We start from the raw sequence: 15535 nt of genomic DNA, 5'->3' as shown, positions 1-15535 counted from the left end.
GATCCTGAATACAAACACAAACATGGGCTCTGGAGCGTGGAATTGTTTAACTTGAAGAGTGGTCTCATAGATTATTCAGAATATGCTTAAAATAATTTGTTGGGCATTGGAATGAACCAATACACATGTAGCTTTGGGACCCTTGTGCAAATCCAATCCTAGGAATCATCTTAGACAATCTTTTCCTTTTTTTTTTTTTTTTTTTTTTTTAAAGATTTTATTTATCTGACAGAGAGAGATCACAAGCGGGCAGACAGGCAAGCAGAGAGAGAGAGAGGAGGAAGCAGGCTCCCTGCAGAGCAGAGAGCCCAATGTGGGACTCGATCCCAGGACCCTGAGATCATGACCTGAGCTGAAGGCAGAGGCTTAACCACTGAGCCACCCAGGTGCCCCTTCCTTTTTTTTTTTTTTTTAAGATTTTATTTATTTGAGAGAGAGAGAGCGAGAGAGCAAATGCACAAGCTGGGGAAGGGGTAGAGAGAGAGGGAGCAGCAGACTCCTCACTGACCAGGGAGCTCCATGTGGGACTTGATTGCAGGACCCTGGGATCATGACCTGAGCTGAAAGCAGATGCTTAACCGACTGAACTGCCCAGACTCTCCTAAACAGCATTTTCGTATATTTTCTGTAACCAATTTATCACTAAGACCTTTTGATTTTGCTTTCTAAATATTTCTCAAGTATACTCCTCTTTCTCTATGTCATCTTTGTCTTATACCAAGAAACCATCATGTCTTGATTGGACTCTTACAATTGATGGGCCCCTATTATTGGCTCTTATAGTCCTGAGTGTTCCTCCTTTACTGCACTTATTATTATAGCAATTATGTGTTTCTGTGACTATTTGATTAATGCCTTCCTCAGGAGGCTATAAGCTACCTCTGTCTTAGGGCAATGTCTCTTTTGACTCATGCTTTGTATCTTCAAAGGTAGACATACATTAATAAATCAAAGAGATCTCTGACATAACTGAAGGGGACTATTAAAGAAATGATGAATGGTGTGTCTTTCTAGGGAGGGCTCAGGGCTCCAAGCAAAGTCTTGACTGTCCTTTGACATCTTTTATCCAACCCAAGTACATACATTGATGGACTGTAGTCCGAATTGTTGGAACCCTCAAAATAGGGAGAAAATATTACAGGATAGATAAGAAAAAATTATTTTATTTTCTAAAGATTTTATTTATTTATTTGAGACAGAAAGAGACCACGAGTGAGGGAGAGGCAGAGATAGAGAGAGATGCAGACTCCCCGGTGAGCAGGGAACCCAACTTGGGGCTTGACCACAGCACCTTGGGATCATGACCTGAGATGAAGGCAGTTGCTTAACCGATGGAGCCACCCAGGTACTCCTGAAAAATTATTTTAATGAGTAGCAAAAATGTAGAAAATTTAATAAAATGAAATTTCACATGGAGACATGTAAATGAAGCATAATGACTGCCAAAAACTATAGGACACATACTAGACATATACTGTGTCTGAACAACATCATTTGCAGAAAAAATCTTTGAAGTTTTGATTGACAATAAATTCATATTACTCAGCAGAGAGGCATGAATGACTTTATCAATTAAAATATGGGCAAAGATATGAATAGGCACTTTATAAAAGACATTAACATTGGCCAATAAAGAAATAAGAAAACAAAATTAAAATAACTTCAATAAATTATTTTTGGCCCACCAAACTGACAAATATTAAATAAAAGGTAACAAACAACAATGCTAGGTTTTGTGACTATCAAGTCTTGCATTCTGTCTTTGTATTACTGTTTTTTTTTTTTGAGGTGTATTTGGCAATTCAAATAAGAAAATCCTAAAATGTGAGTATTTTTAGTGCAACAATGCTAATGTTAGGTATTTATCCTATGGCAAGGATATATGTGTGAAATATTTAGCTACAAGGATATTCACTCTAGTACTGCAAAAAAGCAAAAAAGATTGGAACAAATCTCTAACAACAGGGAATTAGTTAAAACATAGAATATTCATTGAAGAAATATAATGTAACTGCTAAAATGTCACAAAAATTAAATACATGTATAGTTGACCTTAAAAATCAGACTACAAAATATTACAATGTGATCTTATTTTATTATAAAATACGTGCATAGGAAAATGGTTAATAGTGGTTTTTTGTGTTGATGTTATTAAAAAAGAGACAATGCGTAAAAAATGGAATCACTTGTGCTAAACCCATGTCACCAAACCAAGACTTAATACCTAGCCTAATTGCAGTTTCTCCCAGGAATATAATCTTAACCAGTTAGTCTGGAATTTTCTGGCCAGTACTGGTGAGGTAATCTATCGGATACACCCCCGCTATCCCCCAAAGAAAGGTGATCTTGCCTGAAACAGCCCGCTCTTTTCTAGTAACATCCTTGTCCCACCTCCTTCTGCCTATGAAAGCCTTCCATTTTGTACAGCTCCTCAGAGCTCCTTTCTATTTGCTAGATCAGATACCTGATTCATAAATCACTGAATAAAGCCAATTAGATCTTTAAATTTACTCAGTGCCCTGAGTACAATGCAGGGGAAAAAAGGGTATATTAGTTAGAAATACTTTCAGCTACAGTGATCAGAATGCCCAATTAACATTGTTTTAAGCAACAAGGGCATTTAATTAACTTAAATAAGTCTAGAGTTTTGCAGTGCAGGGTGGAAGCATGTTCTCAAAGACTCTATCCCTTTCTGTTGATCCTTTCTGCCTTAACTGGTTGGTTTGATTCCTCCTGGTTGAAACTGTCTGCTGTAGTTTCTGGCATGATATCCATGGTCGTGGCAAGGAGAAAGGGAAAGAGCACTGTTAGCAGTGTCTATCTCTTCTATCAAAAATACTAAAACCCATCTAGAACCACAGCCCCATTCATCTATTTCTGCATAGCTAGTCCTGGAACAGGCAAGCCACTCATGGGGAGGCTCAGAAACTGGGCAATGAGATTGTTATGTTAGCTAAAACTAGCTATAATTCTGGGGCTGAACACATTGCTTTTCCAAAGCAGAGGTTCTGTTAGTGAGCAAGGAGGGAAGATGGATCTTGGGTTGATGAAGAAATTTATCGGCCATACAGAGTTGATGGGAAGTGTTGGTTGGTGAGCGAGGTGAGATCACTAGGGATGGTCTGGATTTGGAGACTGGAAGTAAAGATGATTCAGACTTGGTTTAAAGGGGCTGTCACTTTGATGTACCACAGGACCAACCAATGAGTCCATGCAAGAAGTTCAAGGACACAAGTGAATGGATGTACTTCCCATCATCTCCCTCCTCTCTACAGAAACATGGTCAATGTTGTCCCCATAGAATGAGATATTCCCCAGGTCAGAGGGATCCCAGGGCTATGGGCTCATTGTTGTTTATACCAATAGCTGGCAGAGAGGAGATGGGTTGGGGAAAAGATGGCCACATTAGTATTTACTCATTTACCTACAAGAAAACAATTTTTGCTATGGTACAGTGTGTGCTTGTTTTGGCAAAGCATGCATTACAATTTAATGACAATAGAGGGAATGGGTGTCAATAATCCGAGCATGTGAGGATACATAGGTATGAAGCATATGTACAAAGAACATTACTTCTGTGAATCTCTCCTAGAAACTGGGAATTGGGGTTGAGGGTAAAAACCTTAGAAGAGCTTTATATATAAAGATGCTTATCTAAGTGTTTGGCATGTGAAAAAGACCTGAAAGTGCAGCTCCCACCAACCCTTTGGCTTGGATCCCCGCTTTATTCCTGGAATTTTTTTCCTTTCCAAAGTTAACCATGAATTTTAAAATGTTCCATATTTTATCAAGCATTGATGTTGGGAGAGACAAATTTCATGAAATCTAAATAGAAGCTCACTTGTAGTGTCACAATGAATAAACTATTCTTATAGTTTCACCGTGTTAGTACCAAACGGCAAATAGCTATCTGAAGGACAGTGCTTCAGAGATAAGGGGGGAATTGAATACATTACCATAGCTAAATGCAGAGTACCTGAATGTCTTACAAAGACACCAGCTGAATATAGGCACCTACTGTGACCAAAGGTAGGATGTATGGAAGTACATTATGAGATTTAGCCCTTTGTTCTATTATAAGATTTTTTAAAAAGTGAGTTAAAAATTAAAAAAAAAAATAAAGGGGTGCCTGGATGGCTCAGTCAGTTAAGCGTCTGACTCTTGGTTTTGGCCCAGGTCATGATCTCAGAGTTCTGAGATGGAGCCCCATGTCTGATTCTGTGCTTAGTGCAGAGTTTGCTTGTCCCTCTCCCTCTGCTCCTCCCCCGCTCGCTCTCTTTCTCTCTCAAATAAGTAAAAATAAAATCTCAAAAAAATAGTGAGATTAAAAATATTGCTAGAGGGGTGCCTGGGTGGCTCAGTGGGTTAAGCCTCTGCCTTCGGCTCAGGTCATGATCTCAGGGTCCTGGGATCGAGCCCCGCATGGGGCTCTCCGCTCAGCTGGGAACCTGCTTCCCCCCTCTCTCTGCCTGCCTCTTTGCCTACTTGTGATATCTCTCTCTCTCTGTCAAATAAATAAATAAAATATTTTAAAAAATATTGCTAGATGTTGAGTACATACTTAAAATGTTTGAAACAATATTTTATAAAAGGAGTGAATAAATACGCCTAAGGTCTATAGACAAAAATAGGTACCAAAATGTACACTTTAACATATAAACAAATAATACAGAAATAAACACAAGTTTCACATAACAACTAATTAAGAAAAATAATTATTAATCAATATAATCCTTATTCACATACCTCATAGCCTAACTACTAGTTAAAAAATTAAATATGAATTCTTCCATTTAAAATAAGTCCATCATAACACAGTTCAGTCTATCCCATCTTCTCTTATTCCTCCTCCTCCTCAAAAAGAGAGAAGTATATTTTATCAAGCATAACATGATTTTGAGGGAGGCCTTTTTAAAAACATCAATTCAGTGTGCCCTAATAACCATAGTGTGCCATATTGTTAGACATTTGACATATGGAAAGGGCAACTATTCAGATGAGGGGGAAGGCTCTTGGAAGCTCCAGCTCAGCAGAGCCCTAGGGGAAAATGCAGAGTGCGGGGCAGATGACAGGGCTTCTGTATTACGCACTGGAGGCCATTTCTCTTCCTCCTTGTCTTCTGGTCTAGTTCTCATCCATTGTTAAATACACACAGTATATTAAAACACAAAAAGACAGGTTCCAATGGTCTTGTAGTCCATTTTAAAGGATTTCATTGGACAAGTTTTGGTCTAAAATGCAAAACACAAGATAATTCAAACACAAGATAATTCTTTCTATTTTCAGAGTTTAATTACTGCTTGATTAAAATTCATGGTACATTCTGAGCATTGGGTATGAGTTTAAGTCTGGGGGGTGAATTTCTTCTTTCAGCCGCTCGGTTGTATCTATCGCTGATGGAGAACTTCATTTGGAGATCACTCGCAAGTGTGAATTTGAATCCCTCTGGGAACCTGAGAACTTGTCCAAGCAGTTCTCCTGGCTCTCTACTCCCAGTGGTGGGAGAGGATTATGTGTCAGAGCCCAGCACAGGTGCCAAAGCATGTTTATGGAATGAGTGAGTATTTTGTGTGGTGTAGACAGAACAGAGCACTCTTGGGAGGTAGGAGTCAGGGAGGGTTAATCATGTGTTTTCATTTTGCTCGTGGCTTATGCGCTTTGGGCGGCTGTTGTTTACTAGCTTTTGTGTTTTTCTAGAAATGGGGAGGGTGGGAAACAACAGCACCCAAAATTCTCCCCCGTCTGCGTCTCCCAGCAGCGCAGACTCGTGCAGAATGTGCCAAGGCATGGCTGCAGAGCATGCCCCTTCAGAGGAAATGAATCCTGTCTAATTCAGTGTGAAATGCTTGCCTGACAGCAGGTCACAGGGGAGAGGGTGAGCTGTAGTGGGAGCTGAGCTGTCCCACTACGGTGTCAGTGGCAAAGGAGCAGATGGCATGGAATGAGAAGGGAACGGGAGGCGTGCACGGGGCAGCGTGAATTAGTTAACAATCTCCACATGATGCATCAGTCTTCTGTGGTCAGGCCACGCTTGTATTCCTGTGGTTTATCTCGTATTAAGCCTATCTGGAAAGTGACAGCTAGAGTTGCACTATTTCAAACTGCTATTAACAGTTTTGCAGAGTTCACTGCTATTTTGGAGGGAAGGGGATTTATTATGGAGGGATTGGAGGCTGGAGGACTGGCACTTGGAGGGTTCTCTCAGGTCTCAGAGTCTATTGCCTTGTTTGTCACGGAGAGCTCAGTTATAGTTTCAAAACTCAATGCCTCTATCTCTCCCCCAGAGGCTTTCTCAACCAAACACTGGTGCAAGGGGAGAGAAGTCTCTTTCATCTCACATGTAATTGACCAATTAAATGTACTGATGAAGTGTGCAGGTATCAATATGTGTCCCTTGGTGTCCCAGGGAAAGAGGTATATAAAATCTAGATGGTTGCTGTTTGAAATAACCCATCAATTAGAATGTGATTTAACAAAATCATGGCTTGTGTATGGAACAGGAGCTCCAGGTCTGCTTTTCTTAAAATGGAAGCCGACTAGTAACAGGGGCATGGGGGGTTAAGTCTGACCACACAGAATAACTATTTTCTGCAGCTATTTTCCCACAGAATGGAGAACGTGCTGTGTTTCTCCTTTGCTGGTAGATACGTTGAACAAAGTGTAAGTTTTCTTTAATCCAGTTGTATTAATTATGACTAGTAGCCCCTGGCTTTATCACAACTGCAGGATATGTGGTGTTTTCTGCATCGCTTTCTGCATGGGGAAGAATATGTTTCCCTGTTTCCTCTCGTCTTGACATACCCTGTCCCAGGGAATTTGTGAAATCATACAAGGGGTTCTAGGACAGCATTAGCTCAGGGCCAAATAAAAAGATTTCACTAGCAGATGTGGGTAATTAGGAACGACTCACTAACTGTGGAGTGCAGGATTAAAAGTATTATTATTGTCTTATTAGAAGTGATGAGGCATGGGCAAGAGTATTTGCCTGGGAATGAATCTACTGACAGCTTCTTGTAACTCTCATCTCTGATTAAAATGCTTAATTGATTACAGAGCTTGGGTACTAAAAGCCCTGATTCATTTTTGATACTAATGAGAGAAAAATGTTCTCTGGAGATGTGCACATGTGGAGAAAGGAGCAGAAATCATTGCTAATTAACAGCAGGTCACCTGCTGAGTGTGGGGTAGTGGAGAATGACAGACCAGCAATGACAGCTCTTTGGGGGTGGTCCTCCCTTCACTGTTATGGGAGAAGACATCTTTACTTTGGTTTCTACATCTGTAACGTGGGGATAGTAATATCTACCTCTAAGGGCTTTGGGGGCACGAGAAGAGGGTCATGGACATGGTGGGAACTTAATGAGCCCTCCTTTTTTTTTTTTTTTTTAAAAAAGTATCTTCTTTATCCTTACTTCCTTGCAGATCCTGTTATTATAATTCCTTTTAAAAATTATTTATTTTAGAGAGAGAAGAGGGCACAAGTTGGGGGGAGGAGCTGAGGGAGAGGGAGAGAGAGTCTCAAGCAGATTCCCCACTGAGTGCAGTGGAGCCCAATGCAGGGCTCCATCTCAATGCCTATAAGATCATGGCCCTAGCCAAAACTAAGAGTTGTATGCTTAACTGATTTAGCCACCCAGGTACCTCAATTATAACTCCTGTTAATGTGTTAATGTACTACAGATATAATCCAACACAGGGATTATTAAAAATTCCCCTTAATAAATTGGTAGATTAACCCAGTTGAATTTTACCTCCAAATTATGTTGGTCCCAAACTCATCTAGAAATTCTCCTGGTTCCACCTATCTCCTCCATTTCCTCTCCTTTTCCTCCTACCTCTCTCCACTTCATTCAGTCGAAGGAGCACTTGGCATGTGTCCTGAGGGAAAGAGCTGGTGGGGCATAGAGTGGAGAGGCAGAAAACTTCTGTTATAGTGCTGTGCCCTGATCTTCCTTGGGTCCTATGATGGTTAATTTCATGTGTCAACTTGATTTCATGTGTCATAGTGTGCCCAGATATTTGGTTAAACATTTTTCTGCATGAGATGAACATTTGAATTAGTAGATTGAGTAAAGCCGATTGCTCTCCCTAAGGTGGGTGTGCCTCATCCAATCTACTGAAGGGCCTGAATAGAACAAGAAGGTGGAGTAAGAGAGAAATCTCTGTCTCTCTCTCTGCCTGTCTTCAACCTGAAATATTGATCTTCTCTTGTCTTTGAATTTGGACTCAGAATGGAATTGTGCAATTATCTCTCCTAGGTTTTCATTTAGTTGATTGCAGGTCTTGGGAATTCTTAGAATCCATAATCACAGGAGCTCATTCTCTCTCTTTCCATATCTCCATCCCTTTCCCTACCCTTATCTCTGTCTCTATCCCTATCTCTACCCTTATCTCTCTCTTTCTCCTCCTCTTGGTTCTGTTTCTATGGAAAACCCAAACTAATACAGATTTTGGAACAAAGAATTGGAGGTGTTGCAATCTCTAAATATGTGGAAGCAGCTTTGAAGCTGGGAAATACATAGAGGCTTGAAGAGTTTTGAGGTGCATGCTGGAAATATGGATGTTGAAAGCGTTTCTGGTGAGGTCTCAGATGGAAATTAGGAATATGTTATTGGAAACTGGGGCTAAGGTGATCCTTGTTACAAAGAGGTGTAGAACATGAATGAACAATGCTCTTGTGTTTTTTGGAAGGTAGAACTTGTGAGCAATAAAAACAGATATTTGCTGAGGAGATCTCTAAGCAAAGTGTTGAAGGAGTAGCTTGGTTCTTCCTGGATGCTTAGCGTAAAATATAAAAAGAGAGAGCTGAATTGAGGAAGGGAATTATTAAACAAAAAGGAACCAGAACTTGAAGATTCAGAAAATCCTCAGCCGATCCCATATTTCAGAAAGTGAAAAAGATTGTTCTGAGGGGAACCCAAGAGTGGGCTGAACAACCATTTGATAAATAGGCCATGGGAGTGACTCGTGGTTTTAGCCAGCCTTCTCAACAGAGCCAAGAATGGAGCTGGGATTATATCAACAAAGATCTTGCCAGTTTGAACTAAAAAAGAAAAAAAAGAGCTAAAATGAAGGAAGGCTGTTGGAACTCTTAGATTATTCAGGACTGGATCACTGAACAATTTAGTTAAAAAAGTGTTCACTACTCTTTAAGAAAATAGAAGGAACCTAAAGGCAACTTAAAGGCCACCAGGTTCACTGCTTTGGTTCCAATTCACCAGGTGGCTTCTGACTGCAGACTTGGGAGTGGGCCTGTCCTGCAGAGCCCTGTGGCTGAGACATCCTATGGAAACTTGGGAATGGAGCTTCCTGGAGTCCCAGGGGGTGTGGCCCCCCTACCCATCAGAGCTATGGAGGTAGTACCAGTGGGTCCCAAAGGGCATCAAATCAAAGCGGACATTCTCCAGACTTAGAGTCAAGTAGAATTTGCCTTGCTGAGTTTTGGACTTGCTTGGGACTCATCATCCCTTCCTTTTTGGAATGGGGATGTGTATCCTATGCCGGTCCCACAGTGATACTTCAGAAGCACATAACTTGACTGGATTTATAAGGTCACAGCTGGAGAGGAATTTGCCTCAGGATGAATTTTACCTTAATTCTCATCATATCTGATTTAGAAGAGATTTAGGTGAGATTTTAGAACAGACACTGCAATGATTTAAGACATTTGGAGCTGTTGGGATAGAATGAATACATTTTGCATGCCAGCTGGACCTGAATTTTGGAAGCCGGGGGCAGAATACTATAGACTATAGACTATAAACTATAGACTAATTGTGTTCCCCCCACCCCATTCACATGTGAACTTGTAACTTCCTAATATTATGGCTTTTAAAGATGGGCCTTTGAGAGGTAATTAGGGTTAGGTGAAGACATAAAGGTGGGGCTTTCATGATGGGGTTAGTGGCTTTATAAGAAGAGGAAGAGAGAAAGAGTGTTTGTTCTGTGTAATATGAGGACATGGAGAGGAGGTGACCATCTACAAAAGAGAACCCTTGCCAAAACCTGACCGTGCTTGTACATCCACCCTTCAGACTGTGAGAAATAAATACCTGTTGTTTAAGCCACCCAGTCTTTGGTCTTTTGTTGTGGCACCTGAGCTGGCTGATACAGGTCCCTTGCTTTTTACCTCCACCATGCTACCCTCTTATATTTGGGCAAGGCGTTTATGTGTATATACACATAGACAGTGCTAATTTCTGTGAAGTTCACCAATGTGCAACAATACTCAGCAAATGAGTACATTGGACTTGCACTGACCACCACTGTGGGGTTTCCAAAGTTATCGTGTACCTACTACCTAAAAACCTTTTATTTACCTTAAATTATTATAAGGTGAGAATCTCTTGGTCAAGTAGGAAGGTACATAGGAATAAAAAGCAGAAGCTTTTATGAATCTGTAGTTTTAGAAATGGAAGAATGGCCTGGAAACAATGAGAATAATTCAAAGATGTTGACTCTGGGAAGCATCAATGCCAATCATTTTTCTGGTGTGCCAGGGCCATTCAAAACCACGTGGCTCCACCTCTGGGAAAGGCCTGATTATTTCCCATAGCAGAGGATTTCAACACATGTGGATTCAGAAAAGGGTAAAACCCCATCTATTTCATCACCTCATCAGGTCCCCCCGAAGAGCAATTATGAAATGCTAATAGCTCCTTACTATAAGCTCACATTTATTAAATGAACAAATCCATGGATTAGAAACAGTAGTGTTAATGAATTTTTAAAATCTGCTCATTTGTTGAACATTTAGGGCTATTAATAAGTGCACGTTTGTGAGAACATACATTTACCTTTCCTCTGCTATGCAAGCAGTGAGCTAACACCACAACTGCTAGGAAAGCAGGATTGTAGAGGAGATTACAGTGCTGAGGTTGACTGGTGATAAGGCAGGGGTTCTTAATAGGATTTTAAATACCCATCTGCCATTTTGTATGTACATCATAATACACTTGAATATATTTGCAGAAGCATTAAAATGATTGCTTTTTTTCAGGAAGGTGAAGCAGTTCCAACTTCTCTTCTTTTTTTTTAAACAGGCTTTTGATATTCAGGCTTGCAGATGTTGCAGAATTTTGCTTAACACAGTTAAGAAGTGTTGATTCAGGCCTGGGCATAGTAGGAGATGAAGAACCCATTCCTGGAAGAACTTTCTTTGGAAGAGAAATTGGCCCTTGCTGCAACGAAGGGAAGAATGTTAAAGGTGATTTATTTGACAGTAGTGTGTGTGTGCATGTGTGCATGTGCACGTGTGTGTACTGGTTTAAGCTCCCAGATTGGGAAAATGAGAGTGAAGTTGGAGACCAGAATAGGCAACTTTTTGACAAAAGCAGCTCTTCCTCCACCCCAGGACAGGGCCTGGCTTTTGGTAAAGGTGGCAAAACCAGGCCTTTAGCTCTGCTACTCTATGTCCTTTTAACTCCTTCTTCTGTGATGATCCTGCATTTTTCTCCTTTTCCTCCCTCCAAATTTCTGTCTTAAACCCCAGTTGCATTCTAGAGCTAAGGAACCTTACATTTCTCTCTCTTTTTCTCTAGTCAAAACTTACTCACCCTGACGGTGAATTTTGGGCTGGCCAATGTTCTTCGTCCTGTGGGAGTGATTGTGGTGAAGCATGGTCTCTCATGGTTGACTCAAGGCACTGTTATGGGTTGAAATGTGTTTCTCCCCCAAAATTCATGTTGAAGCCCTAAACCCTAGTACTTCAGAATATGTGACATTATTTGGAAATAAGGTTTTGCAGATGTTATTGTTAAGTTAGGATGATATCATATTGGAGTAAGGTAGGCCCTTAAAAAAGGGGAAATTTGGATATAGGCACACACAGAGGGAGAATGCCATGTGGACACAAAAGCAGAGATCAGGGTGATGTGTTTATAAGCCGAAGAGACACCAAAGATTGTGGTGAGCCACCAGGAGCAACCAGAGAAAACCTTCCAAAGCAAACCTGCGAGACAATTAATATTGTTATTCTTAGCCATCCAGTTTATGGTACTTTGCTATAGCAGCCCTAGCAAATCATTGGGGGGCTATTTTCTATTGAATCCATCTCAGAAAGCAGTGAGGTGGTAGAAGAGGCATCTGCAGAAGGGTGGGCAGAACCTCAACTTAACATCAGACCAGGAAGGTTTGCCATCTGCTCAGATGTTCATACCCAGCAATCTGGAACAATAATTCAGCCTGGCATTTGCTATGGTTCAACTCCAGATTGGTTAACCACTTTGTGCTGTTCCTTGAGCTAGCTGTCTCTGTCTGCCTCTGGGTGACATGATGGCCATGGGCAGAGGGTCACCAACTAATCATTACTTTCAGCACTATGAAATGTCATTTCCTGTATTACCTCTTGACATGGCAGAAATGAAGAACTGTCCTGTTGATTCCTAGATTACACCAGGCAATTTATATCCATAAAATACGGTCTTAGAGAGCACATACTTTGAGGGTCTTGGTGCAAAATAAAAACATGGGGCCAGGTGAGGCTGTGAAGTCAATCTTTGTTCCCATGTGCTGGCTGCCCTATCTTATGCTTGGATGTGCTTGGCACCTGGATTGAAGTTGACCCTCCTCACAGCAACCCTTCCCCCAGTTGCCCAGCACACGTGTGGTGGTGCTGCCAGCTGGGTGCAGGATGGGTGCTGTCTTGCCCTGTCTCAAGATGCCATAGAATGAATGTCTCACCCTGATCCTTCCCCTCCTGAGGGCAGGGAATAACAGCAAAATGTAGAATTCTCCCCCTGTGCTACCTGGTCTCTACCCCAGGTGGAGGATGGCCATGATTGTGGGATGGGATCAGGAATGAGGGGCCAAGGTACCAGGGTAGAAAGAGCAGATGGCTGAGTGGCAGGAAGGTGAGAGGATGGTGGGAGGTAGGGTTATATGTGAGCAAAAGCTCCAAGCTCCTTGCTCCACTGTTCCATGGACTTCATTTACTAAGCGCAAATTCAAAGATGAAATCATTGGGGAGCCTGGATGCCTCAGTCAGTTCAACATCAGACTCTTGATCTAAGCTCAGGTCTTGATCTCAGGGTCATGAGTACACGCTCAGTGTTGGGTTCCACGTTGGGTGTGGAGTCTACTGAAAACACCACCACACCACCACCACCAACAACAATAACAACACAAAGATGAAATTATTAAGAATCCCAAGATGGCAACTGTAAAGTGTAAAATTCCAAATACATGGCCCTTCTGAGCGTGGGACACCCCTTGTGACTACCCTAGTACTTCGTCTGTGAAACTGGTGTCAGAGAGGCGGCTGAGTGGAATTTTGTTAGAAAAAATTTTAAATATTATGATGCCATGGGTTGTGTCATAGCTTGAGGATGAAAGAACAATAGGAAACCCATCCTTGAGGCCTGGTTTTAAGACTAGTTTCACAGAAGGCTTGGGCCTGGAGGGTGATCATTCAGCCCCATTCCCTCCATTAACATGTGAGGAAATGAAAATGTGGAAAGAGACCCACAGTCACACAACTGGACAAAAACTGTTATTTCGCTATTCAACTGGTTTCAGAAGGGTGTGAGGAAACGTCTCAGGGTGATGGATATGTTTTTTGCCTTGACTGGAAGGATGGTCTTATGCGTGTTTACATTTACTGAAACTCATCCAGTTGTACGTTTGAGTATTTGCAGTTCATTATATGTCTGTTATGCTTCAACAAAGCTGTTTAAAAATATTTAAGGCAAGAATAAAAAAGTTGATTTAAGAATAAGATAGCAGTCTAAGTTTATCAGGGATATAGGATAACAGAAGTGAGCAGTTTGCTAAACAAACAAACAAATTGCCACCGGTGTCATGCTTTAGAGTTTACAGGTGCTTTTGCTAATATCATCCCAAAGATACTCCAAGGGAAATTCAATGTAAGGGAATGTCATGCAAACCCACCAAGAACCCCTCCTCAAAGCAGGAAGCATGGGAATCCTGGAATCTTGGAGGTAGAAAATCCCTGAGGGACCATACAATTGCTGGAGGAATTCTTAAAATGAGCTTCACTTCTGAGGGGAAGCTTGGCGACTGGAAGAGCATTAATCTCAGTTTGAATTCCTTTGATGGGAAGAGTGTTTCTGCTGTTCTCATCCCTAGGAACAGGGCTCCTTACCAGCCTGGAGACTTCCATGTTGAACTTCCCAGATCTAGGCTGCTCCAGGACGGCTGGGCTCCCCCACCAACCCCGTGCCCCTACCCAACCCTATTCCCCACTTGGGAGGGAGAACTTGCCTGATGCACAGGCAGGAAGCTGGGAAAGGCCTTTTTCTGATTCTTGGCAGCTGGCTGGGCTTTAGGATTATTTGATCTGTTATCTTTCTTCAGAGAATACCTGACTAAAATGAGTCAGCAGGGAGGCCGATTAGAGCAGTTAAAAGAAAAACAATAGAACTGTGAAAACAAAAAAACAAAAAGAGTTGATTTTCAACTTATTTTATGTGTCCTCACAGACTGTGAGGTTTCAGTGTGTTTCAGTTGCTTGAAAGAGGATGACATGGGCAGCCCACCAGGAGGTGAGGCCTTTGGGGAAGGGAAGGCATTGCAGGTCTTCAGAGAGAGTAAGGAGGATCAGAGCCAAAGACAATGGGTTAGCTCTCTCTGAACGTTGAGTTTTCATTTAAAAGAGATACCACCTTACACCAGTTAGAATGGCCAAAATTAGCAAGACAGGAAACAACGTGAGTTGGAAAGGATGTGGAGAAAGGGGAACACTCTTACACTGTTGGTGGGAATGCAAGCTGGTACAGTATGGAAAACAGTATGGAGATTCCTTAAGAAATTAAAAATAGAGCTTCCCTATGACCCTGCAATTGCACTACTGGGTATTTATCCCAAAGATACAGATGTAGTGAAAAGAAGGGCCATCTGTACCCCAATGTTCATAGCAGCAATGGCCATGGTTGCCAAACTGTGGAAGGAACCAAGATGCCCTTCAACGGACAAATGGATAGGAAGATGTGGTCCATATACACTACAGAGTATTATGCCTCCATCAGAAAGGATGAACACCCAACTTTTGTTATCAACATGGATGGGACTGGAAGAGATTGTGCTGAGTGAAATAAGTCAAGCAGAGAGAGTCAATTATCATATGGTTTCACTTATTTGTGGAGCATAAGAAATAACACGGAGGACATGGGGAGATGGAGAGGAGAAGGGAGTTGAGGGAAATTGGAGGGGGAGATGAATCATGAGAGACTATGGACTCTGAAAAACAATCTGAGGGTTTTAAGGTGCAGGAGGTGGGAAGTTGGGCTAGCCTGATGGTGGGTGTTGTGGAGGGCAGGTATTGCATGGAGCACTGGGTGTGGTGCATAAACAATGAATTCTAGTACACTGAAAAGTAATTAAAAATATAAAAAATTAAAAAAAAAAAGACAGAGGGAGTTCTCTTTCCTTGTGATATTTTTTCCAAGTTGCCTGGAAAGTGGGTTGAACTTTCTCCAAGGGCATCACTTTGTCTCCTTGGGTGAGCAGCTCTTAAAGAATCCTACTCTGAGGTGGGGTTGTAGAGACCGGGTCTTCTCTGAAGACCTCAACCTTGCTG

Source organism: Lutra lutra, chromosome 15, assembly GCF_902655055.1.
Source record: "Lutra lutra chromosome 15, mLutLut1.2, whole genome shotgun sequence".
NCBI lineage: Eukaryota > Metazoa > Chordata > Mammalia > Carnivora > Mustelidae > Lutra > Lutra lutra.
This window is presented reverse-complemented; position numbering follows the sequence as displayed.